Genomic DNA, 26,147 nt, shown 5'->3' with positions numbered 1-26,147 from the left:
CAGGCTAGAGAGGCAGGTGGTGGCTGGCTTCTTCCGGGACTCCTCCCACGGAGAGAGAGTGGGTGAGGGCGAGGGGTGGAGTAGCCTGGTCCACCCCCCTCCCTGCCTGTGCAAGGTGGGAGCCAAGTGCGGTGTTGGATCAGGATGGGTGGGACGGATGGGTGTTGGAGGCCATCCTGGGCTTGGTGCAAATGGAGACAGGCTCTCCCCTCCAACACTCTGCCAGCTAGCCAGCCAGTCAGCCCTGCAGGGAGGTGCGGTGTGGTGTGGCGGTGCCCACTCTGAGGGCTCCGGGAGCCAGCGGTGATGGGGATGACAAGCCTCCTCCTATGCAAGGAGGACGGGGGGGGGTGCTATTTCCGGCGTGTGGGGTGTGGATGGGGCTGGACTGCCCTGGTCCCGGGTCTCTGGTCCCCGAGGGGCCGGCTGTGGTCGTGACAGTGACCAAAAGCAAGAGATGACACGACGGGGCAGAGTCCAAAAAGCCTACAGCACCCGGCATTCCCAGGTGGTCTCCCATCCAAGTACTAACCAGGCCCGACCCTGCTTAGCTTCCGAGATCAGACGAGATCTGGCGCGTTCAGGGTGGTATGGCCGTAGATGACGGCCACCGCTCCGGAAAGCTCCAAGAGCCTGCCGCCGGCGCTCGCCCGCTGCCACTGTCAACGCTGTCCCCCTGCCCACCTGCCCGCCTACCCGACGCCGAGCCAACGCGAACCCAGGGACCCGCAGACACACACACTGTACTGCAGCGCACACCAAGAACCACAGGCAGGCGTGCACGCACGCCACTCGGCCCGACCCGAGCCCCACCCACACGCGCCAGCCCTCGCTGCCAGCCTACAACCTCCCCGAACCCCTTCAGCCCTCCTCCGCCCTCCCCATGGAGCACGGGCCCAGACAGTGAGTGCCAGACTTGGCCCCACAGAGACCTCTCCTTCTCCTACTCCTCCCCTCCCCTCCACTCCCCTCCCCTCCCCTCCCCGGAGGTTCTTGGACCAGCATCCTCACCCACCCACCCACCCACGCACGCGTGACCTCCTCTTGCCCTGGACGCTCGAGGAGGACGAGGAGGACAGTCCGGCTTCTGGAATCTGGAATCGGGGACGCTGGGCCCCACCTCGCTCACGGCACCGTCCGTCCCTCAGTCCCTCCCCGTGCCCCGGACTGGGACCCTCAGCCTGGACACGCACGGGAATCCGACTGACTGTGGATGGCTGGCATCCCATCCCACCCAGCATCCGCACAGCCACAGCCAGCGGCACAGGCTAGCCCTGGAGCCAGGCACTGTCCGTGCCCTCCCTTTGGAGCGAGCGGGCGCACACACAATACCCACACAGGGGCACCCTGCGCCCGACACGAGCAAGGGCTCGCGGGCGCCCCCGGGCGAGAAAGCGCGATGGCCCAGACACGCTACTGATGCACAGAAGTGGGAACTTGACGAACGGTTACACGCGTGCGTGCGCACACACGCACATCCACACGCACTCACAAGCATGATCGCACTGCGCGGACCCGCGCGAGCGCTTCCAGGCCCCAAAGCACACATGCCATCACACATACACACACATATACACACAGCACTCCCACACTAGCCGGCTGGCACACCCACCCAATCCCCCAGGCACACACACTTGTGTGTACTGGCTGATAAGAGCAAGTATGCAGGAAGGGCCCTCATGCTACACACACACACACACACACACACACACACACATACAGAGGCGCATTAGCAGAAGGCAGGATGGCCACACACACTCTCACACCCGTCAAACAGTCTCTTGCGTGCTCTCACACCCACACATACCAGCGCATGAACTCACGCACCAGACACAAGACACAAGCAGACACACTGACACAGGCCCCCAGAGCTCCCTAGACCTCCCGAGGCAGGCTAGAGTGGCAGGTGGTGGCTGGGTTCTTCCGGGACTCCTCCCACGGAGAGGGAGTGGGCGAGGGCGAGGGGTGGAGTAGCCTTGTCCACCCCCCTCCCTGCCTGTGCAAGGTGGGAGCCAAGTGCGGTGTTGGATCAGGATGGGTGGGACGGATGGGTGTTGGAGGGCATCCTGGGCTTGGTGCAAATGGAGACAGGCTCTCCCCTCCAAACCTCTGCCAGCCAGCTAGCTAGCCAGCCAGCCCTGCAGGGAGGTGCGGTGTGGTGTGGTGTGGTGTGGCGGTGCCCACTCTGAGGGCTCCGGGAGCCAGCGGTGATGGGCAATACAAGCCTCGTCCTATGCGAGGAGGACGAGGGGGGCGGGGTGCTCTCTCCCGAGTGTGGGGTGTGGGTGGGGCTGGACTGCCCTGGGCCCGGGTCTCTGGTCCCCGAGGGGCCGGCTGTGGTCGTGACAGTGACCAAAAGCAAGAGAGGACACGCCGGGGCGGAGTCCAAAAAGCCTACAGCACCCGGTATTCCCAGGCGGTCTCCCATCCAAGTACTAACCAGGCCCGACCCTGCTTAGCTTCCGAGATCAGACGAGATCGGGCGCGTTCAGGGTGGTATGGCCGTAGACGACAGCCGCCGCTCCGGAAAGCCCCAAGAGCCTGCTGCCGGCGCTCGCCCGCCGCCACTGTCAACGCTGCCCCCCTGCCCGCCCGCCCACCCACCCGACGCCGAGCCCACGCGAGCACAGGGCCCCGCAGACACACCCATTGTACCGCAGCCCACACCAAGGACCACAGGCAAGCACGAACGCACGCCACACGGCCCGGCCAGAGCCCCACCCACAAGCGCCAGCCCTCGCTGCCAGCCTACAACCTCCCCGAACCCCTTCAGCCCTCCTCCGCCCGCCCCGATGGAGCACGGACCCAGACAGTGAGTGCCAGCCTTGGCCTCACGGAGATCTCTCCTCCTGCTCCTCCCCTCCCCTCCGCTCCCCTCCGCTCTCATCCCATCCCCTCCCCTCCACTGCCTTCCCCTCCCCTCCTCGAAGGTTCTTGGACCAGCATCCTCACCCACCCACCCACCCACCCGTGACCTCCTCTTGCCCTGGACCCACGATGAGGACGAGGAGGACAGTCCGGCTTCTGGAATCGGGGAAGCTGGGCCCCACCTCGCTCACTGCACCGTCCGTCCCTCCGTCCCTCCGTCCATCCCCGTGCCCCGGACTGGGACCCTCAGCCTGGACACCCACGGGAATCCGACCGACTGTGGATGGCTGGCATCCCATCCCACACAGCATCCGCACAGCCACAGCCAGCGGCACAGGCTAGCGCGGGAGCCAGGCACTGTCCGTGCCCTCCCTTTGGAGCGAGCGGGCGCACACACAATACCCACACAGGGGCACAATGCGCCCGACACAAGCAATGGCTCGCGGGCGCCCCCGGGCGAGATAGCGCGTCCGCCCAGACACGCTACTGATGCACAGAAGTGGGAACTTGAGGACCGGTTACACGCGAGCGTGCGCACACCCGCACATCCACACACACACACTCACAGGCATGATCGAACTGTGCGGGCCCGCGCGAGCGCTTCCAGGCCCCAAAGCACACATGCCATCACACATACACACACATATACACACAGCACTCCCACACTAGCGGGCTGGCACACCCACCCAATCCCCCAGGCACACACACTTGTGTGTACTGGCTGATCAGAGCAAGTATGCAGGAAGGGCCCTCATGCTACACACACACACACACACATACCCCCCCTCCCCCTACCCCCACCCACACACACACACATAGAGAGGCGCATTAGCAGAGGGCAAGATGGCCACACACACTCTCACACCCGTCAAACAGTCTCTTGCGTGCTCTCACACCCACACATACCAGCGCATGAACTAATGCACCAGACACAAGACACAAGAAGACACACTGACACAGGCCCCCACAGCTCCCTAGACCTCCCGAGGCAGGCTAGAGAGGCAGGTGGAGGCTGAGTTCTTCGGGGTCTCCTCCCACGGAGAGGGAGTGGGCGAGGGCGAGGGGTGGAGTAGCCTGGTCCACCCCCCCTCCCTGCCTGTGCAAGGTGGGAGCCAAGTGCGGTGTTGGATCAGGATGGGTGGGACGGGTGGTTGTTGGAGGGCATCCTGGGCTTGGTGCAAATGGAGACAGGCTCTCCCCTCCAAACCTCTGCCAGCTAGCTAGCCAGCCAGCCCTGCAGGGAGGTGCGGTGTGGTGTGGTGTGGCGGTGCCCACTCTGAGGGCTCTGGGAGCCAGCGGTGATGGGCAACACAAGCCTCGTCCTATGCGAGGAGGACGAGGGGGGCGGGGTGCTCTCTCCCGAGTGTGGGGTGTGGGTGGGGCTGGACCGCCCTGGGCCCGGGTTCTGGTCCCCGAGGGTCCGGCTGTGGTCGTGACAGTGACCAAAAGCAAGAGAGGACACGCCGGGGCGGAGTCCAAAAAGCCTACAGCACCCGGTATTCCCAGGCGGTCTCCCATCCAAGTACTAACCAGGCCCGACCCTGCTTAGCTTCCGAGATCAGACGAGATCGGGCGCGTTCAGGGTGGTATGGCCGTAGACGACGGCCACCGCTCCGGAAAGCCCCAAGAGCCTGCTGCCGGCGCTCGCCCGCCGCCACTGTCAACGCTGCCCCCCTGCCCGCCCGCCCACCCACCCGACGCCGAGCCCACGCGAGCCCAGGGCCCCGCAGACACACGCACTGTACCGCAGCGCACACCAAGGACCACAGCCACGCACGCACGCACGCCACTCGGCCCGGCCCGAGCCCCACCCACACGCGCCAGCCCTCGCTGCCAGCCTACAACCTCCCCGAACCCCTTCAGCCCTCCTCCGCCCTCCCCATGGAGCACGGGCCCAGACAGTGAGTGCCAGACTTGGCCCCACGGAGACCTCTCCTTCTCCTACTCCTCCCCTCCCCTCCACTCCCCTCCCCTCCCCTCCCCGGAGGTTCTTGGACCAGCATCCTCACCCACCCACCCACCCACGCGTGACCTCCTCTTGCCCTGGACGCTCGAGGAGGACGAGGAGGACAGTCCGGCTTCTGGAATCTGGAATCGGGGACGCTGGGCCCCACCTCGCTCACGGCACCGTCCGTCCCTCAGTCCCTCCCCGTGCCCCGGACTGGGACCCTCAGCCTGGACACGCACGGGAATCCGACTGACTGTGGATGGCTGGCATCCCATCCCACCCAGCATCCGCACAGCCACAGCCAGCGGCACAGGCTAGCCCTGGAGCCAGGCACTGTCCGTGCCCTCCCTTTGGAGCGAGCGGGCGCACACACAATACCCACACAGGGGCACCCTGCGCCCGACACGAGCAAGGGCTCGCGGGCGCCCCCGGGCGAGAAAGCGCGATGGCCCAGACACGCTACTGATGCACAGAAGTGGGAACTTGACGAACGGTTACACGCGTGCGTGCGCACACACGCACATCCACACGCACTCACAAGCATGATCGCACTGCGCGGACCCGCGCGAGCGCTTCCAGGCCCCAAAGCACACATGCCATCACACATACACACACATATACACACAGCACTCCCACACTAGCCGGCTGGCACACCCACCCAATCCCCCAGGCACACACACTTGTGTGTACTGGCTGATAAGAGCAAGTATGCAGGAAGGGCCCTCATGCTACACACACACACACACACACACACACACACACACACACACACATACAGAGGCGCATTAGCAGAAGGCAGGATGGCCACACACACTCTCACACCCGTCAAACAGTCTCTTGCGTGCTCTCACACCCACACATACCAGCGCATGAACTCACGCACCAGACACAAGACACAAGCAGACACACTGACACAGGCCCCCAGAGCTCCCTAGACCTCCCGAGGCAGGCTAGAGTGGCAGGTGGTGGCTGGGTTCTTCCGGGACTCCTCCCACGGAGAGGGAGTGGGCGAGGGCGAGGGGTGGAGTAGCCTTGTCCACCCCCCTCCCTGCCTGTGCAAGGTGGGAGCCAAGTGCGGTGTTGGATCAGGATGGGTGGGACGGATGGGTGTTGGAGGGCATCCTGGGCTTGGTGCAAATGGAGACAGGCTCTCCCCTCCAAACCTCTGCCAGCCAGCTAGCTAGCCAGCCAGCCCTGCAGGGAGGTGCGGTGTGGTGTGGTGTGGTGTGGCGGTGCCCACTCTGAGGGCTCCGGGAGCCAGCGGTGATGGGCAATACAAGCCTCGTCCTATGCGAGGAGGACGAGGGGGGCGGGGTGCTCTCTCCCGAGTGTGGGGTGTGGGTGGGGCTGGACTGCCCTGGGCCCGGGTCTCTGGTCCCCGAGGGGCCGGCTGTGGTCGTGACAGTGACCAAAAGCAAGAGAAGACACGCCGGGGCGGAGTCCAAAAAGCCTACAGCACCCGGTATTCCCAGGCGGTCTCCCATCCAAGTACTAACCAGGCCCGACCCTGCTTAGCTTCCGAGATCAGACGAGATCGGGCGCGTTCAGGGTGGTATGGCCGTAGACGACGGCCGCCGCTCCGGAAAGCCCCAAGAGCCTGCTGCCGGCGCTCGCCCGCCGCCACTGTCAACGCTGCCCCCCTGCCCGCCCGCCCACCCACCCGACGCCGAGCCCACGCGAGCACAGGGCCCCGCAGACACACCCATTGTACCGCAGCCCACACCAAGGACCACAGGCAAGCACGAACGCACGCCACACGGCCCGGCCAGAGCCCCACCCACAAGCGCCAGCCCTCGCTGCCAGCCTACAACCTCCCCGAACCCCTTCAGCCCTCCTCCGCCCGCCCCGATGGAGCACGGACCCAGACAGTGAGTGCCAGCCTTGGCCTCACGGAGATCTCTCCTCCTGCTCCTCCCCTCCCCTCCGCTCCCCTCCGCTCTCATCCCATCCCCTCCCCTCCACTGCCTTCCCCTCCCCTCCTCGAAGGTTCTTGGACCAGCATCCTCACCCACCCACCCACCCACCCGTGACCTCCTCTTGCCCTGGACCCACGATGAGGACGAGGAGGACAGTCCGGCTTCTGGAATCGGGGAAGCTGGGCCCCACCTCGCTCACTGCACCGTCCGTCCCTCCGTCCCTCCGTCCATCCCCGTGCCCCGGACTGGGACCCTCAGCCTGGACACCCACGGGAATCCGACCGACTGTGGATGGCTGGCATCCCATCCCACACAGCATCCGCACAGCCACAGCCAGCGGCACAGGCTAGCGCGGGAGCCAGGCACTGTCCGTGCCCTCCCTTTGGAGCGAGCGGGCGCACACACAATACCCACACAGGGGCACAATGCGCCCGACACAAGCAATGGCTCGCGGGCGCCCCCGGGCGAGAAAGCGCGTCCGCCCAGACACGCTACTGATGCACAGAAGTGGGAACTTGAGGACCGGTTACACGCGAGCGTCCGCACACCACGAACGGTTACACGCGTGCGTGCGCACACACGCACATCCACACGCACTCACAAGCATGATCGCACTGCGCGGACCCGCGCGAGCGCTTCCAGGCCCCAAAGCACACATGCCATCACACATACACACACATATACACACAGCACTCCCACACTAGCCGGCTGGCACACCCACCCAATCCCCCAGGCACACACACTTGTGTGTACTGGCTGATAAGAGCAAGTATGCAGGAAGGGCCCTCATGCTACACACACACACACACACACACAACACACACACACATACAGAGGCGCAATTAGCAGAAGGCAGGATGGCCACACACACTCTCACACCCGTCAAACAGTCTCTTGCGTGCTCTCACACCCACACATACCAGCGCATGAACTCACGCACCAGACACAAGACACAAGCAGACACACTGACACAGGCCCCCAGAGCTCCCTAGACCTCCCGAGGCAGGCTAGAGTGGCAGGTGGTGGCTGGGTTCTTCCGGGACTCCTCCCACGGAGAGGGAGTGGGCGAGGGCGAGGGGTGGAGTAGCCTTGTCCACCCCCCTCCCTGCCTGTGCAAGGTGGGAGCCAAGTGCGGTGTTGGATCAGGATGGGTGGGACGGATGGGTGTTGGAGGGCATCCTGGCTTGGTGCAAATGGAGACAGGCTCTCCCCTCCAAACCTCTGCCAGCCAGCTAGCTAGCCAGCCAGCCCTGCAGGGAGGTGCGGTGTGGTGGTGTGGTGTGGTGTGGCGGTGCCCACTCTGAGGGCTCCGGGAGCCAGCGGTGATGGGCAATACAAGCCTCGTCCTATGCGAGGAGGACGAGGGGGGCGGGGTGCTCTCTCCCGAGTGTGGGGTGTGGGTGGGGCTGGACTGCCCTGGGCCCGGGTCTCTGGTCCCCGAGGGGCCGGCTGTGGTCGTGACAGTGACCAAAAGCAAGAGAGGACACGCCGGGGCGGAGTCCAAAAAGCCTACAGCACCCGGTATTCCCAGGCGGTCTCCCATCCAAGTACTAACCAGGCCCGACCCTGCTTAGCTTCCGAGATCAGACGAGATCGGGCGCGTTCAGGGTGGTATGGCCGTAGACGACGGCCGCCGCTCCGGAAAGCCCCAAGAGCCTGCTGCCGGCGCTCGCCCGCCGCCACTGTCAACGCTGCCCCCCTGCCCGCCCGCCCACCCACCCGACGCCGAGCCCAACGCGAGCCCAGGGCCCCGCAGACACACGCACTGTACCGCAGCGCACACCAAGGACCACAGCCACGCACGCACGCACGCCACTCGGCCCGGCCCGAGCCCCACCCACACGCGCCAGCCCTCGCTGCCAGCCTACAACCTCCCCGAACCCCTTCAGCCCTCCTCCGCCCTCCCCATGGAGCACGGGCCCAGACAGTGAGTGCCAGACTTGGCCCACGGAGACCTCTCCTTCTCCTACTCCTCCCCTCCCCTCCACTCCCCTCCCCTCCCCTCCCCGGAGGTTCTTGGACCAGCATCCTCACCCACCCACCCACCCACGCGTGACCTCCTCTTGCCCTGGACGCTCGAGGAGGACGAGGAGGACAGTCCGGCTTCTGGAATCTGGAATCGGGGACGCTGGGCCCCACCTCGCTCACGGCACCGTCCGTCCCTCAGTCCCTCCCCGTGCCCCGGACTGGGACCCTCAGCCTGGACACGCACGGAAATCCGACTGACTGTGGATGGCTGGCATCCCATCCCACCCAGCATCCGCACAGCCACAGCCAGCGGCACAGGCTAGCCCTGGAGCCAGGCACTGTCCGTGCCCTCCCTTTGGAGCGAGCGGGGCGCACACACAATACCCACACAGGGGCACCCTGCGCCCGACACGAGCAAGGGCTCGCGGGCGCCCCCGGGCGAGAAAGCGCGATGGCCCAGACACGCTACTGATGCACAGAAGTGGGAACTTGACGAACGGTTACACGCGTGCGTGCGCACACACGCACATCCACACGCACTCACAAGCATGATCGCACTGCGCGGACCCGCGCGACCGCTTCCAGGCCCCAAAGCACACATGCCATCACACATACACACACATATACACACAGCACTCCCACACTAGCCGGCTGGCACACCCACCCAATCCCCCAGGCACACACACTTGTGTGTACTGGCTGATAAGAGCAAGTATGCAGGAAGGGCCCTCATGCTACACACACACACACACACACACACATACAGAGGCGCATTAGCAGAAGGCAGGATGGCCACACACACTCTCACACCCGTCAAACAGTCTCTTGCGTGCTCTCACACCCACACATACCAGCGCATGAACTCACGCACCAGACACAAGACACAAGCAGACACACTGACACAGGCCCCCAGAGCTCCCTAGACCTCCCGAGGCAGGCTAGAGTGGCAGGTGGTGGCTGGGTTCTTCCGGGACTCCTCCCACGGAGAGGGAGGTGGGCGAGGGCGAGGGGTGGAGTAGCCTTGTCCACCCCCCTCCCTGCCTGTGCAAGGTGGGAGCCAAGTGCGGTGTTGGATCAGGATGGGTGGGACGGATGGGTGTTGGAGGGCATCCTGGGCTTGGTGCAAATGGAGACAGGCTCTCCCCTCCAAACCTCTGCCAGCCAGCTAGCTAGCCAGCCATCCCTGCAGGGAGGTGCGGTGTGGTGTGGTGTGGTGTGGCGGTGCCCACTCTGAGGGCTCCGGGAGCCAGCGGTGATGGGCAATACAAGCCTCGTCCTATGCGAAGAGGACGAGGGGGGCGGGGTGCTCTCTCCCGAGTGTGGGGTGTGGGTGGGGCTGGACTGCCCTGGGCCCGGGTCTCTGGTCCCCGAGGGGCCGGCTGTGGTCGTGACAGTGACCAAAAGCAAGAGAGGACACGCCGGGGCGGAGTCCAAAAAGCCTACAGCACCCGGTATTCCCAGGCGGTCTCCCATCCAAGTACTAACCAGGCCCGACCCTGCTTAGCTTCCGAGATCAGACGAGATCGGGCGCGTTCAGGGTGGTATGGCCGTAGACGACGGCCGCCGCTCCGGAAAGCCCCAAGAGCCTGCTGCCGGCGTTCGCACCGCCGCCACTGTCAACGCTGCCCCCCTGCCCGCCCGCCCACCCACCCGACGCCGAGCCCACGCGAGCACAGGGCCCCGCAGACACACGCACTGTACCGCAGCGCACACCAAGGACCACAGCCACGCACGCACGCACGCCACTCGGCCCGGCCCGAGCCCCACCCACACGCGCCAGCCCTCGCTGCCAGCCTACAACCTCCCCGAACCCCTTCAGCCCTCCTGCGCCCTCCCCATGGAGCACGGGCCCAGACAGTGAGTGCCAGACTTGGCCCCACGGAGACCTCTCCTTCTCCTACTCCTCCCTCCCCTCCACTCCCCTCCCCTCCCCTCCCCGGAGGTTCTTGGACCAGCATCCTCACCCACCCACCCACCCACGCGTGACCTCCTCTTGCCCTGGACGCTCGAGGAGGACGAGGAGGACAGTCCGGCTTCTGGAATCTGGAATCGGGGACGCTGGGCCCCACCTCGCTCACGGCACCGTCCGTCCCTCAGTCCCTCCCCGTGCCCCGGACTGGGACCCTCAGCCTGGACACGCACGGAAATCCGACTGACTGTGGATGGCTGGCATCCCATCCCACCCAGCATCCGCACAGCCACAGCCAGCGGCACAGGCTAGCCCTGGAGCCAGGCACTGTCCGTGCCCTCCCTTTGGAGCGAGCGGGCGCACACACAATACCCACACAGGGGCACCCTGCGCCCGACACGAGCAAGGGCTCGCGGGCGCCCCCGGGCGAGAAAGCGCGATGGCCCAGACACGCTACTGATGCACAGAAGTGGGAACTTGACGAACGGTTACACGCGTGCGTGCGCACACACGCACATCCACACGCACTCACAAGCATGATCGCACTGCGCGGACCCGCGCGAGCGCTTCCAGGCCCCAAAGCACACATGCCATCACACATACACACACATATACACACAGCACTCCCACACTAGCCGGCTGGCACACCCACCCAATCCCCCAGGCACACACACTTGTGTGTACTGGCTGATAAGAGCAAGTATGCAGGAAGTGCCCTCATGCTACACACACACACACACACACACACACACACACATACAGAGGCGCATTAGCAGAAGGCAGGATGGCCACACACACTCTCACACCCGTCAAACAGTCTCTTGCGTGCTCTCACACCCACACATACCAGCGCATGAACTCACGCACCAGACACAAGACACAAGCAGACACACTGACACAGGCCCCCAGAGCTCCCTAGACCTCCCGAGGCAGGCTAGAGTGGCAGGTGGTGGCTGGGTTCTTCCGGGACTCCTCCCACGGAGAGGGAGTGGGCGAGGGCGAGGGGTGGAGTAGCCTTGTCCACCCCCCTCCCTGCCTGTGCAAGGTGGGAGCCAAGTGCGGTGTTGGATCAGGATGGGTGGGACGGATGGGTGTTGGAGGGCATCCTGGGCTTGGTGCAAATGGAGACAGGCTCTCCCCTCCAAACCTCTGCCAGCCAGCTAGCTAGCCAGCCAGCCCTGCAGGGAGGTGCGGTGTGGTGTGGTGTGGTGTGGCGGTGCCCACTCTGAGGGCTCCGGGAGCCAGCGGTGATGGGCAATACAAGCCTCGTCCTATGCGAGGAGGACGAGGGGGGGCGGGGTGCTCTCTCCCGAGTGTGGGGTGTGGGTGGGGCTGGACTGCCCTGGGCCCGGGTCTCTGGTCCCCGAGGGGCCGGCTGTGGTCGTGACAGTGACCAAAAGCAAGAGAGGACACGCCGGGGCGGAGTCCAAAAAGCCTACAGCACCCGGTATTCCCAGGCGGTCTCCCATCCAAGTACTAACCAGGCCCGACCCTGCTTAGCTTCCGAGATCAGACGAGATCGGGCGCGTTCAGGGTGGTATGGCCGTAGACGACGGCCGCCGCTCCGGAAAGCCCCAAGAGCCTGCTGCCGGCGCTCGCACCGCCGCCACTGTCAACGCTGCCCCCCTGCCCGCCCGCCCACCCCACCCGACGCCGAGCCCACGCGAGCCCAGGGCCCCGCAGACACACGCACTGTACCGCAGCGCACACCAAGGACCACAGCCACGCACGCACGCACGCCACTCGGCCCGGCCCGAGCCCCACCCACACGCGCCAGCCCTCGCTGCCAGCCTACAACCTCCCCGAACCCCTTCAGCCCTCCTCCGCCCTCCCCATGGAGCACGGGCCCAGACAGTGAGTGCCAGACTTGGCCCCACGGAGACCTCTCCTTCTCCTACTCCTCCCCTCCCCTCCACTCCCCTCCCCTCCCCTCCCCGGAGGTTCTTGGACCAGCATCCTCACCCACCCACCCACCCACGCGTGACCTCCTCTTGCCCTGGACGCTCGAGGAGGACGAGGAGGACAGTCCGGCTTCTGGAATCTGGAATCGGGGACGCTGGGCCCCACCTCGCTCACGGCACCGTCCGTCCCTCAGTCCCTCCCCGTGCCCCGGACTGGGACCCTCAGCCTGGACACGCACGGAAATCCGACTGACTGTGGATGGCTGGCATCCCATCCCACCCAGCATCCGCACAGCCACAGCCAGCGGCACAGGCTAGCCCTGGAGCCAGGCACTGTCCGTGCCCTCCCTTTGGAGCGAGCGGGCGCACACACAATACCCACACAGGGGCACCCTGCGCCCGACACGAGCAAGGGCTCGCGGGCGCCCCCGGGCGAGAAAGCGCGATGGCCCAGACACGCTACTGATGCACAGAAGTGGGAACTTGACGAACGGTTACACGCGTGCGTGCGCACACACGCACATCCACACGCACTCACAAGCATGATCGCACTGCGCGGACCCGCGCGACCGCTTCCAGGCCCCAAAGCACACATGCCATCACACATACACACACATATACACACAGCACTCCCACACTAGCCGGCTGGCACACCCACCCAATCCCCCAGGCACACACACTTGTGTGTACTGGCTGATAAGAGCAAGTATGCAGGAAGGGCCCTCATGCTACACACACACACACACACACACACATACAGAGGCGCATTAGCAGAAGGCAGGATGGCCACACACACTCTCACACCCGTCAAACAGTCTCTTGCGTGCTCTCACACCCACACATACCAGCGCATGAACTCACGCACCAGACACAAGACACAAGCAGACACACTGACACAGGCCCCCAGAGCTCCCTAGACCTCCCGAGGCAGGCTAGAGTGGCAGGTGGTGGCTGGGTTCTTCCGGGACTCCTCCCACGGAGAGGGAGTGGGCGAGGGCGAGGGGTGGAGTAGCCTTGTCCACCCCCCTCCCTGCCTGTGCAAGGTGGGAGCCAAGTGCGGTGTTGGATCAGGATGGGTGGGACGGATGGGTGTTGGAGGGCATCCTGGGCTTGGTGCAAATGGAGACAGGCTCTCCCCTCCAAACCTCTGCCAGCCAGCTAGCTAGCCAGCCATCCCTGCAGGGAGGTGCGGTGTGGTGTGGTGTGGTGTGGCGGTGCCCACTCTGAGGGCTCCGGGAGCCAGCGGTGATGGGCAATACAAGCCTCGTCCTATGCGAAGAGGACGAGGGGGGCGGGGTGCTCTCTCCCGAGTGTGGGGTGTGGGTGGGGCTGGACTGCCCTGGGCCCGGGTCTCTGGTCCCCGAGGGGCCGGCTGTGGTCGTGACAGTGACCAAAAGCAAGAGAGGACACGCCGGGGCGGAGTCCAAAAAGCCTACAGCACCCGGTATTCCCAGGCGGTCTCCCATCCAAGTACTAACCAGGCCCGACCCTGCTTAGCTTCCGAGATCAGACGAGATCGGGCGCGTTCAGGGTGGTATGGCCGTAGACGACGGCCGCCGCTCCGGAAAGCCCCAAGAGCCTGCTGCCGGCGTTCGCCCGCCGCCACTGTCAACGCTGCCCCCCTGCCCGCCCGCCCACCCACCCGACGCCGAGCCCACGCGAGCACAGGGCCCCGCAGACACACGCACTGTACCGCAGCGCACACCAAGGACCACAGCCACGCACGCACGCACGCCACTCGGCCCGGCCCGAGCCCCACCCACACGCGCCAGCCCTCGCTGCCAGCCTACAACCTCCCCGAACCCCTTCAGCCCTCCTGCGCCCTCCCCATGGAGCACGGGCCCAGACAGTGAGTGCCAGACTTGGCCCCACGGAGACCTCTCCTTCTCCTACTCCTCCCTCCCCTCCACTCCCCTCCCCTCCCCTCCCCGGAGGTTCTTGGACCAGCATCCTCACCCACCCACCCACCCACGCGTGACCTCCTCTTGCCCTGGACGCTCGAGGAGGACGAGGAGGACAGTCCGGCTTCTGGAATCTGGAATCGGGGACGCTGGGCCCCACCTCGCTCACGGCACCGTCCGTCCCTCAGTCCCTCCCCGTGCCCCGGACTGGGACCCTCAGCCTGGACACGCACGGAAATCCGACTGACTGTGGATGGCTGGCATCCCATCCCACCCAGCATCCGCACAGCCACAGCCAGCGGCACAGGCTAGCCCTGGAGCCAGGCACTGTCCGTGCCCTCCCTTTGGAGCGAGCGGGCGCACACACAATACCCACACAGGGGCACCCTGCGCCCGACACGAGCAAGGGCTCGCGGGCGCCCCCGGGCGAGAAAGCGCGATGGCCCAGACACGCTACTGATGCACAGAAGTGGGAACTTGACGAACGGTTACACGCGTGCGTGCGCACACACGCACATCCACACGCACTCACAAGCATGATCGCACTGCGCGGACCCGCGCGAGCGCTTCCAGGCCCCAAAGCACACATGCCATCACACATACACACACATATACACACAGCACTCCCACACTAGCCGGCTGGCACACCCACCCAATCCCCCAGGCACACACACTTGTGTGTACTGGCTGATAAGAGCAAGTATGCAGGAAGTGCCCTCATGCTACACACACACACACACACACACACACACACACATACAGAGGCGCATTAGCAGAAGGCAGGATGGCCACACACACTCTCACACCCGTCAAACAGTCTCTTGCGTGCTCTCACACCCACACATACCAGCGCATGAACTCACGCACCAGACACAAGACACAAGCAGACACACTGACACAGGCCCCCAGAGCTCCCTAGACCTCCCGAGGCAGGCTAGAGTGGCAGGTGGTGGCTGGGTTCTTCCGGGACTCCTCCCACGGAGAGGGAGTGGGCGAGGGCGAGGGGTGGAGTAGCCTTGTCCACCCCCCTCCCTGCCTGTGCAAGGTGGGAGCCAAGTGCGGTGTTGGATCAGGATGGGTGGGACGGGTGGTTGTTGGAGGGCATCCTGGGCTTGGTGCAAATGGAGACAGGCTCTCCCCTCCAAACCTCTGCCAGCCAGCTAGCTAGCCAGCCAGCCCTGCAGGGAGGTGCGGTGTGGTGTGGTGTGGTGTGGCGGTGCCCACTCTGAGGGCTCCGGGAGCCAGCGGTGATGGGCAATACAAGCCTCGTCCTATGCGAGGAGGACGAGGGGGGCGGGGTGCTCTCTCCCGAGTGTGGGGTGTGGGTGGGGCTGGACTGCCCTGGGCCCGGGTCTCTGGTCCCCGAGGGGCCGGCTGTGGTCGTGACAGTGACCAAAAGCAAGAGAGGACAAGCCGGGGCGGAGTCCAAAAAGCCTACAGCACCCGGTATTCCCAGGCGGTCTCCCATCCAAGTACTAACCAGGCCCGACCCTGCTTAGCTTCCGAGATCAGACGAGATCGGGCGCGTTCAGGGTGGTATGGCCGTAGACGACGGCAGCCGCTCCGGAAAGCCCCAAGAGCCTGCTGCCGGCGCTCGCCCGCCGCCACTGTCAACGCTGCCCCCCTGCCCGCCCGCCCACCCACCCGACGCCGAGCCAACGCGAGCCCAGGGCCCCGCAGACACACGCACTGTACCGCAGCGCACACCAAGGACCACAGCCACGCACGCACGCACGCCACTCGGCCCGGCCCGAGCCCCACCCACACGCGCCAGCCCTCGCTGCCAGCCTACAACCTCCCCGAACCCCTTCAGCCCTCCTCCGCCCTCCCCATGGAGCACGGGCCCAGACAGTGAGTGCCAGACTTGGCCCCACGGAGACCTCTCCTTCTCCTACTCCTCCCCTCCCCTCCACTCCCCTCCCCTCCCCTCCCCGGAGGTTCTTGGACCAGCATCCTCACCCACCCACCCACCCACGCGTGACCTCCTCTTGCCCTGGACGCTCGAGGAGGACGAGGAGGACAGTCCGGCTTCTGGAATCTGGAATTGGGGACGCTGGGCCCCACCTCGCTCACGGCACCGTCCGTCCCTCAGTCCCTCCCCGTGCCCCGGACTGGGACCCTCAGCCTGGACACGCACGGAAATCCGACTGACTGTGGATGGCTGGCATCCCATCCCACCCAGCATCCGCACAGCCACAGCCAGCGGCACAGGCTAGCCCTGGAGCCAGGCACTGTCCGTGCCCTCCCTTTGGAGCGAGCGGGCGCACACACAATACCCACACAGGGGCACCCTGCGCCCGACACGAGCAAGGGCTCGCGGGCGCCCCCGGGCGAGAAAGCGCGATGGCCCAGACACGCTACTGATGCACAGAAGTGGGAACTTGACGAACGGTTACACGCGTGCGTGCGCACACACGCACATCCACACGCACTCACAAGCATGATCGCACTGCGCGGACCCGCGCGAGCGCTTCCAGGCCCCAAAGCACACATGCCATCACACATACACACACATATACACACAGCACTCCCACACTAGCCGGCTGGCACACCCACCCAATCCCCCAGGCACACACACTTGTGTGTACTGGCTGATAAGAGCAAGTATGCAGGAAGGGCCCTCATGCTACACACACACACACACACACACACACACACACACACACACATACAGAGGCGCATTAGCAGAAGGCAGGATGGCCACACACACTCTCACACCCGTCAAACAGTCTCTTGCGTGCTCTCACACCCACACATACCAGCGCATGAACTCACGCACCAGACACAAGACACAAGCAGACACACTGACACAGGCCCCCAGAGCTCCCTAGACCTCCCGAGGCAGGCTAGAGTGGCAGGTGGTGGCTGGGTTCTTCCGGGACTCCTCCCACGGAGAGGGAGTGGGCGAGGGCGAGGGGTGGAGTAGCCTTGTCCACCCCCCTCCCTGCCTGTGCAAGGTGGGAGCCAAGTGCGGTGTTGGATCAGGATGGGTGGGACGGGTGGGTGTTGGAGGGCATCCTGGGCTTGGTGCAAATGGAGACAGGCTCTCCCCTCCAAACCTCTGCCAGCCAGCTAGCTAGCCAGCCAGCCCTGCAGGGAGGTGCGGTGTGGTGTGGTGTGGTGTGGCGGTGCCCACTCTGAGGGCTCCGGGAGCCAGCGGTGATGGGCAATACAAGCCTCGTCCTATGCGAGGAGGACGAGGGGGGCGGGGTGCTCTCTCCCGAGTGTGGGGTGTGGGTGGGGCTGGACCGCCCTGGGCCCGGGTCTCTGGTCCCCGAGGGGCCGGCTGTGGTCGTGACAGTGACCAAAAGCAAGAGAGGACACGCCGGGGCGGAGTCCAAAAAGCCTACAGCACCCGGTATTCCCAGGCGGTCTCCCATCCAAGTACTAACCAGGCCCGACCCTACTTAGCTTCCGAGATCAGACGAGATCGGGCGCGTTCAGGGTGGTATGGCCATAGACGACGGCCGCCGCTCCGGAAAGCCCCAAGAGCCTGCTGCCGGCGCTCGCCCGCCGCCACTGTCAACGCTGCCCCCCTGCCCGCCCGCCCACCCACCCGACGCCGAGCCCACGCGAGCCCAGGGCCCCGCAGACACACGCACTGTACCGCAGCGCACACCAAGGACCACAGCCACGCACGCACGCACGCCACTCGGCCCGGCCCGAGCCCCACCCACACGCGCCAGCCCTCGCTGCCAGCCTACAACCTCCCCGAACCCCTTCAGCCCTCCTCCGCCCTCCCCATGGAGCACGGGCCCAGACAGTGAGTGCCAGACTTGGCCCCACGGAGACCTCTCCTTCTCCTACTCCTCCCCTCCCCTCCACTCCCCTCCCCTCCCCTCCCCGGAGGTTCTTGGACCAGCATCCTCACCCACCCACCCACCCACGCGTGACCTCCTCTTGCCCTGGACGCTCGAGGAGGACGAGGAGGACAGTCCGGCTTCTGGAATCTGGAATTGGGGACGCTGGGCCCCACCTCGCTCACGGCACCGTCCGTCCCTCAGTCCCTCCCCGTGCCCCGGACTGGGACCCTCAGCCTGGACACGCACGGAAATCCGACTGACTGTGGATGGCTGGCATCCCATCCCACCCAGCATCCGCACAGCCACAGCCAGCGGCACAGGCTAGCCCTGGAGCCAGGCACTGTCCGTGCCCTCCCTTTGGAGCGAGCGGGCGCACACACAATACCCACACAGGGGCACCCTGCGCCCGACACGAGCAAGGGCTCGCGGGCGCCCCCGGGCGAGAAAGCGCGATGGCCCAGACACGCTACTGATGCACAGAAGTGGGAACTTGACGAACGGTTACACGCGTGCGTGCGCACACACGCACATCCACACGCACTCACAAGCATGATCGCACTGCGCGGACCCGCGCGAGCGCTTCCAGGCCCCAAAGCACACATGCCATCACACATACACACACATATACACACAGCACTCCCACACTAGCCGGCTGGCACACCCACCCAATCCCCCAGGCACACACACTTGTGTGTACTGGCTGATAAGAGCAAGTATGCAGGAAGGGCCCTCATGCTACACACACACACACACACACACACACACACACACACACATACAGAGGCGCATTAGCAGAAGGCAGGATGGCCACACACACTCTCACACCCGTCAAACAGTCTCTTGCGTGCTCTCACACCCACACATACCAGCGCATGAACTCACGCACCAGACACAAGACACAAGCAGACACGCTGACACAGGCCCCCAGAGCTCCCTAGACCTCCCGAGGCAGGCTAGAGTGGCAGGTGGTGGCTGGGTTCTTCCGGGACTCCTCCCACGGAGAGGGAGTGGGCGAGGGCGAGGGGTGGAGTAGCCTTGTCCACCCCCCTCCCTGCCTGTGCAAGGTGGGAGCCAAGTGCGGTGTTGGATCAGGATGGGTGGGACGGATGGGTGTTGGAGGGCATCCTGGGCTTGGTGCAAATGGAGACAGGCTCTCCCCTCCAAACCTCTGCCAGCCAGCTAGCTAGCCAGCCAGCCCTGCAGGGAGGTGCGGTGTGGTGTGGTGTGGTGTGGCGGTGCCCACTCTGAGGGCTCCGGGAGCCAGCGGTGATGGGCAATACAAGCCTCGTCCTATGCGAGGAGGACGAGGGGGGCGGGGTGCTCTCTCCCGAGTGTGGGGTGTGGGTGGGGCTGGACTGCCCTGGGCCCGGGTCTCTGGTCCCCGAGGGGCCGGCTGTGGTCGTGACAGTGACCAAAAGCAAGAGAGGACACGCCGGGGCGGAGTCCAAAAAGCCTACAGCACCCGGTATTCCCAGGCGGTCTCCCATCCAAGTACTAACCAGGCCCGACCCTGCTTAGCTTCCGAGATCAGACGAGATCGGGCGCGTTCAGGGTGGTATGGCCGTAGACGACGGCCGCCGCTCCGGAAAGCCCCAAGAGCCTGCTGCCGGCGCTCGCCCGCCGCCACTGTCAACGCTGCCCCCCTGCCCGCCCGCCCACCCACCCGACGCCGAGCCCACGCGAGCCCAGGGCCCCGCAGACACACGCACTGTACCGCAGCGCACACCAAGGACCACAGCCACGCACGCACGCACGCCACTCGGCCCGGCCCGAGCCCCACCCACACGCGCCAGCCCTCGCTGCCAGCCTACAACCTCCCCGAACCCCTTCAGCCCTCCTGCGCCCTCCCCATGGAGCACGGGCCCAGACAGTGAGTGCCAGACTTGGCCCCACGGAGACCTCTCCTTCTCCTACTCCTCCCCTCCCCTCCACTCCCCTCCCCTCCCCTCCCCGGAGGTTCTTGGACCAGCATCCTCACCCACCCACCCACCCACGCGTGACCTCCTCTTGCCCTGGACGCTCGAGGAGGACGAGGAGGACAGTCCGGCTTCTGGAATCTGGAATCGGGGACGCTGGGCCCCACCTCGCTCACGGCACCGTCCGTCCCTCAGTCCCTCCCCGTGCCCCGGACTGGGACCCTCAGCCTGGACACGCACGGAAATCCGACTGACTGTGGATGGCTGGCATCCCATCCCACCCGGCATCCGCACAGCCACAGCCAGCGGCACAGGCTAGCCCTGGAGCCAGGCACTGTCCGTGCCCTCCCTTTGGAGCGAGCGGGCGCACACACAATACCCACACAGGGGCACCCTGCGCCCGACACGAGCAAGGGCTCGCGGGCGCCCCCGGGCGAGAAAGCGCGATGGCCCAGACACGCTACTGATGCACAGAAGTGGGAACTTGACGAACGGTTACACGCGTGCGTGCGCACACACGCACATCCACACGCACTCACAAGCATGATCGCACTGCGCGGACCCGCGCGAGCGCTTCCAGGCCCCAAAGCACACATGCCATCACACATACACACACATATACACACAGCACTCCCACACTAGCCGGCTGGCACACCCACCCAATCCCCCAGGCACACACACTTGTGTGTACTGGCTGATAAGAGCAAGTATGCAGGAAGGGCCCTCATGCTACACACACACACACACACACACACACACACACACACATACAGAGGCGCATTAGCAGAAGGCAGGATGGCCACACACACTCTCACACCCGTCAAACAGTCTCTTGCGTGCTCTCACACCCACACATACCAGCGCATGAACTCACGCACCAGACACAAGACACAAGCAGACACACTGACACAGGCCCCCAGAGCTCCCTAGACCTCCCGAGGCAGGCTAGAGTGGCAGGTGGTGGCTGGGTTCTTCCGGGACTCCTCCCACGGAGAGGGAGTGGGCGAGGGCGAGGGGTGGAGTAGCCTTGTCCACCCCCCTCCCTGCCTGTGCAAGGTGGGAGCCAAGTGCGGTGTTGGATCAGGATGGGTGGGACGGATGGGTGTTGGAGGGCATCCTGGGCTTGGTGCAAATGGAGACAGGCTCTCCCCTCCAAACCTCTGCCAGCCAGCTAGCCAGCCAGCCCTGCAGGGAGGTGCGGTGTGGTGTGGTGTGGTGTGGTGTGGTGTGGTGTGGTGTGGCGGTGCCCACTCTGAGGGCTCCGGGAGCCAGCGGTGATGGGCAATACAAGCCTCGTCCTATGCGAGGAGGACGAGGGGGGCGGGGTGCTCTCTCCCGAGTGTGGGGTGTGGGTGGGGCTGGACTGCCCTGGGCCCGGGTCTCTGGTCCCCGAGGGGCCGGCTGTGGTCGTGACAGTGACCAAAAGCAAGAGAGGACACGCCGGGGCGGAGTCCAAAAAGCCTACAGCACCCGGTATTCCCAGGCGGTCTCCCATCCAAGTACTAACCAGGCCCGACCCTGCTTAGCTTCCGAGATCAGACGAGATCGGGCGCGTTCAGGGTGGTATGGCCGTAGACGACGGCCGCCGCTCCGGAAAGCCCCAAGAGCCTGCTGCCGGCTCTCGCCCGCCGCCACTGTCAACGCTGCCCCCCTGCCCGCCCGCCCACCCACCCGACGCCGAGCCCACGCGAGCCCAGGGCCCCGCAGACACACGCACTGTACCGCAGCGCACACCAAGGACCACAGCCACGCACGCACGCACGCCACTCGGCCCGGCCCGAGCCCCACCCACACGCGCCAGCCCTCGCTGCCAGCCTACAACCTCCCCGAACCCCTTCAGCCCTCCTCCGCCCTCCCCATGGAGCACGGGCCCAGACAGTGAGTGCCAGACTTGGCCCCACGGAGACCTCTCCTTCTCCTACTCCTCCCCTCCCCTCCACTCCCCTCCCCTCCCCTCCCCGGAGGTTCTTGGACCAGCATCCTCACCCACCCACCCACCCACGCGTGACCTCCTCTTGCCCTGGACGCTCGAGGAGGACGAGGAGGACAGTCCGGCTTCTGGAATCTGGAATCGGGGACGCTGGGCCCCACCTCGCTCACGGCACCGTCCGTCCCTCAGTCCCTCCCTGTGCCCCGGACTGGGACCCTCAGCCTGGACACGCACGGAAATCCGACTGACTGTGGATGGCTGGCATCCCATCCCACCCAGCATCCGCACAGCCACAGCCAGCGGCACAGGCTAGCCCTGGAGCCAGGCACTGTCCGTGCCCTCCCTTTGGAGCGAGCGGGCGCACACACAATACCCACACAGGGGCACCCTGCGCCCGACACGAGCAAGGGCTCGCGGGCGCCCCCGGGCGAGAAAGCGCGATGGCCCAGACACGCTACTGATGCACAGAAGTGGGAACTTGACGAACGGTTACACGCGTGCGTGCGCACACACGCACATCCACACGCACTCACAAGCATGATCGCACTGCGCGGACCCGCGCGAGCGCTTCCAGGCCCCAAAGCACACATGCCATCACACATACACACACATATACACACAGCACTCCCACACTAGCCGGCTGGCACACCCACCCAATCCCCCAGGCACACACACTTGTGTGTACTGGCTGATAAGAGCAAGTATGCAGGAAGGGCCCTCATGCTACACACACACACACACACACACACACACACACACATACAGAGGCGCATTAGCAGAAGGCAGGATGGCCACACACACTCTCACACCCGTCAAACAGTCTCTTGCGTGCTCTCACACCCACACATACCAGCGCATGAACTCACGCACCAGACACAAGACACAAGCAGACACACTGACACAGGCCCCCAGAGCTCCCTAGACCTCCCGAGGCAGGCTAGAGTGGCAGGTGGTGGCTGGGTTCTTCCGGGACTCCTCCCACGGAGAGGGAGTGGGCGAGGGCGAGGGGTGGAGTAGCCTTGTCCACCCCCCTCCCTGCCTGTGCAAGGTGGGAGCCAAGTGCGGTGTTGGATCAGGATGGGTGGGACGGATGGGTGTTGGAGGGCATCCTGGGCTTGGTGCAAATGGAGACAGGCTCTCCCCTCCAAACCTCTGCCAGCCAGCTAGCTAGCCAGCCAGCCCTGCAGGGAGGTGCGGTGTGGTGTGGTGTGGTGTGGCGGTGCCCACTCTGAGGGCTCCGGGAGCCAGCGGTGATGGGCAATACAAGCCTCGTCCTATGCGAGGAGGACGAGGGGGGCGGGGTGCTCTCTCCCGAGTGTGGGGTGTGGGTGGGGCTGGACTGCCCTGGGCCCGGGTCTCTGGTCCCCGAGGGGCCGGCTGTGGTCGTGACAGTGACCAAAAGCAAGAGAGGACACGCCGGGGCGGAGTCCAAAAAGCCTACAGCACCCGGTATTCCCAGGCGGTCTCCCATCCAAGTACTAACCAGGCCCGACCCTGCTTAGCTTCCGAGATCAGACGAGATCGGGCGCGTTCAGGGTGGTATGGCCGTAGACGACGGCCGCCGCTCCGGAAAGCCCCAAGAGCCTGCTGCCGGCGCTCGCCCGCCGCCACTGTCAACGCTGCCCCCCTGCCCGCCCGCCCACCCACCCGACGCCGAGCCCACGCGAGCCCAGGGCCCCGCAGACACACGCACTGTACCGCAGCGCACACCAAGGACCACAGCCACGCACGCACGCACGCCACTCGGCCCGGCCCGAGCCCCACCCACACGCGCCAGCCCTCGCTGCCAGCCTACAACCTCCCCGAACCCCTTCAGCCCTCCTCCGCCCTCCCCATGGAGCACGGGCCCAGACAGTGAGTGCCAGACTTGGCCCCACGGAGACCTCTCCTTCTCCTACTCCTCCCCTCCCCTCCACTCCCCTCCCCTCCCCTCCCTGGAGGTTCTTGGACCAGCATCCTCACCCACCCACCCACCCACGCGTGACCTCCTCTTGCCCTGGACGCTCGAGGAGGACGAGGAGGACAGTCCGGCTTCTGGAATCTGGAATCGGGGACGCTGGGCCCCACCTCGCTCACGGCACCGTCCGTCCCTCAGTCCCTCCCCGTGCCCCGGACTGGGACCCTCAGCCTGGACACGCACGGAAATCCGACTGACTGTGGATGGCTGGCATCCCATCCCACCCAGCATCCGCACAGCCACAGCCAGCGGCACAGGCTAGCCCTGGAGCCAGGCACTGTCCGTGCCCTCCCTTTGGAGCGAGCGGGCGCACACACAATACCCACACAGGGGCACCCTGCGCCCGACACGAGCAAGGGCTCGCGGGCGCCCCCGGGCGAGAAAGCGCGATGGCCCAGACACGCTACTGATGCACAGAAGTGGGAACTTGACGAATGGTTACACGCATGCGTGCGCACACACGCACATCCACACGCACTCACAAGCATGATCGCACTGCGCGGACCCGCGCGAGCGCTTCCAGGCCCCAAAGCACACATGCCATCACACATACACACACATATACACACAGCACTCCCACACTAGCCGGCTGGCACACCCACCCAATCCCCCAGGCACACACACTTGTGTGTACTGGCTGATAAGAGCAAGTATGCAGGAAGGGCCCTCATGCTACACACACACACACACACACACACACACACACACACATACAGAGGCGCATTAGCAGAAGGCAGGATGGCCACACACACTCTCACACCCGTCAAACAGTCTCTTGCGTGCTCTCACACCCACACATACCAGCGCATGAACTCACGCACCAGACACAAGACACAAGCAGACACACTGACACAGGCCCCCAGAGCTCCCTAGACCTCCCGAGGCAGGCTAGAGTGGCAGGTGGTGGCTGGGTTCTTCCGGGACTCCTCCCACGGAGAGGGAGTGGGCGAGGGCGAGGGGTGGAGTAGCCTTGTCCACCCCCCTCCCTGCCTGTGCAAGGTGGGAGCCAAGTGCGGTGTTGGATCAGGATGGGTGGGACGGATGGGTGTTGGAGGGCATCCTGGGCTTGGTGCAAATGGAGACAGGCTCTCCCCTCCAAACCTCTGCCAGCCAGCTAGCTAGCCAGCCAGCCCTGCAGGGAGGTGCGGTGTGGTGTGGTGTGGTGTGGCGGTGCCCACTCTGAGGGCTCCGGGAGCCAGCGGTGATGGGCAATACAAGCCTCGTCCTATGCGAGGAGGACGAGGGGGGCGGGGTGCTCTCTCCCGAGTGTGGGGTGTGGGTGGGGCTGGACTGCCCTGGGCCCGGGTCTCTGGTCCCCGAGGGGCCGGCTGTGGTCGTGACAGTGACCAAAAGCAAGAGAGGACACGCCGGGGCGGAGTCCAAAAAGCCTACAGCACCCAGTATTCCCAGGCGGTCTCCCATCCAAGTACTAACCAGGCCCGACCCTGCTTAGCTTCCGAGATCAGACGAGATCGGGCGCGTTCAGGGTGGTATGGCCGTAGACGACGGCCGCCGCTCCGGAAAGCCCCAAGAGCCTGCTGCCGGCGTTCGCCCGCCGCCACTGTCAACGCTGCCCCCCTGCCCGCCCGCCCACCCACCCGACGCCGAGCCCACGCGAGCACAGGGCCCCGCAGACACACGCACTGTACCGCAGCGCACACCAAGGACCACAGCCACGCACGCACGCACGCCACTCGGCCCGGCCCGAGCCCCACCCACACGCGCCAGCCCTCGCTGCCAGCCTACAACCTCCCCGAACCCCTTCAGCCCTCCTGCGCCCTCCCCATGGAGCACGGGCCCAGACAGTGAGTGCCAGACTTGGCCCCACGGAGACCTCTCCTTCTCCTACTCCTCCCCTCCCCTCCACTCCCCTCCCCTCCCCTCCCCGGAGGTTCTTGGACCAGCATCCTCACCCACCCACCCACCCACGCGTGACCTCCTCTTGCCCTGGACGCTCGAGGAGGACGAGGAGGACAGTCCGGCTTCTGGAATCTGGAATCGGGGACGCTGGGCCCCACCTCGCTCACGGCACCGTCCGTCCCTCAGTCCCTCCCCGTGCCCCGGACTGGGACCCTCAGCCTGGACACGCACGGAAATCCGACTGACTGTGGATGGCTGGCATCCCATCCC

General features: G+C 65.4%; 14 non-coding genes across 14 annotated transcripts; all 14 read right to left on the bottom strand.

The window, feature by feature from the left end:
- Positions 1–483: 483 nt before the first annotated feature.
- LOC127676235 (5S ribosomal RNA) lies at positions 484–602 on the bottom strand. The gene has a single exon (XR_007975748.1). It is a non-coding gene; the product is annotated as a 5S ribosomal RNA (ribosomal RNA).
- Positions 603–2,391: 1,789 nt separating this feature from the next.
- On the bottom strand, positions 2,392–2,510 carry LOC127676220 (5S ribosomal RNA). Its single transcript, XR_007975734.1, has one exon. It is a non-coding gene; the product is annotated as a 5S ribosomal RNA (ribosomal RNA).
- Positions 2,511–4,349: 1,839 nt separating this feature from the next.
- Positions 4,350–4,468, bottom strand: LOC127676219 (5S ribosomal RNA). Its single transcript, XR_007975733.1, has one exon. It is a non-coding gene; the product is annotated as a 5S ribosomal RNA (ribosomal RNA).
- Positions 4,469–6,263: 1,795 nt separating this feature from the next.
- Positions 6,264–6,382, bottom strand: LOC127676218 (5S ribosomal RNA). The gene has a single exon (XR_007975732.1). It is a non-coding gene; the product is annotated as a 5S ribosomal RNA (ribosomal RNA).
- Positions 6,383–8,238: 1,856 nt separating this feature from the next.
- Positions 8,239–8,357, bottom strand: LOC127676217 (5S ribosomal RNA). Its single transcript, XR_007975731.1, has one exon. It is a non-coding gene; the product is annotated as a 5S ribosomal RNA (ribosomal RNA).
- A 1,779-nt stretch (positions 8,358–10,136) lies between these two features.
- Positions 10,137–10,255, bottom strand: LOC127676215 (5S ribosomal RNA). Its single transcript, XR_007975729.1, has one exon. It is a non-coding gene; the product is annotated as a 5S ribosomal RNA (ribosomal RNA).
- Positions 10,256–12,041: 1,786 nt separating this feature from the next.
- Positions 12,042–12,160, bottom strand: LOC127676214 (5S ribosomal RNA). Its single transcript, XR_007975728.1, has one exon. It is a non-coding gene; the product is annotated as a 5S ribosomal RNA (ribosomal RNA).
- A 1,779-nt stretch (positions 12,161–13,939) lies between these two features.
- On the bottom strand, positions 13,940–14,058 carry LOC127676213 (5S ribosomal RNA). The gene has a single exon (XR_007975727.1). It is a non-coding gene; the product is annotated as a 5S ribosomal RNA (ribosomal RNA).
- Positions 14,059–15,842: 1,784 nt separating this feature from the next.
- LOC127676212 (5S ribosomal RNA) lies at positions 15,843–15,961 on the bottom strand. Its single transcript, XR_007975726.1, has one exon. It is a non-coding gene; the product is annotated as a 5S ribosomal RNA (ribosomal RNA).
- A 1,793-nt stretch (positions 15,962–17,754) lies between these two features.
- Positions 17,755–17,873, bottom strand: LOC127676232 (5S ribosomal RNA). Its single transcript, XR_007975745.1, has one exon. It is a non-coding gene; the product is annotated as a 5S ribosomal RNA (ribosomal RNA).
- A 1,791-nt stretch (positions 17,874–19,664) lies between these two features.
- Positions 19,665–19,783, bottom strand: LOC127676211 (5S ribosomal RNA). Its single transcript, XR_007975725.1, has one exon. It is a non-coding gene; the product is annotated as a 5S ribosomal RNA (ribosomal RNA).
- A 1,805-nt stretch (positions 19,784–21,588) lies between these two features.
- On the bottom strand, positions 21,589–21,707 carry LOC127676210 (5S ribosomal RNA). Its single transcript, XR_007975724.1, has one exon. It is a non-coding gene; the product is annotated as a 5S ribosomal RNA (ribosomal RNA).
- A 1,787-nt stretch (positions 21,708–23,494) lies between these two features.
- Positions 23,495–23,613, bottom strand: LOC127676209 (5S ribosomal RNA). The gene has a single exon (XR_007975723.1). It is a non-coding gene; the product is annotated as a 5S ribosomal RNA (ribosomal RNA).
- A 1,789-nt stretch (positions 23,614–25,402) lies between these two features.
- On the bottom strand, positions 25,403–25,521 carry LOC127676227 (5S ribosomal RNA). Its single transcript, XR_007975740.1, has one exon. It is a non-coding gene; the product is annotated as a 5S ribosomal RNA (ribosomal RNA).
- Between the last annotated feature and the right edge of the window lie 626 nt (positions 25,522–26,147).

The sequence above is a fragment of the Apodemus sylvaticus genome, unplaced genomic scaffold (assembly GCF_947179515.1).
Source record: "Apodemus sylvaticus unplaced genomic scaffold, mApoSyl1.1 scaffold_152, whole genome shotgun sequence".
In the NCBI taxonomy this organism is placed as follows: domain Eukaryota; kingdom Metazoa; phylum Chordata; class Mammalia; order Rodentia; family Muridae; genus Apodemus; species Apodemus sylvaticus.
This window is presented reverse-complemented; position numbering and strand designations above follow the sequence as displayed.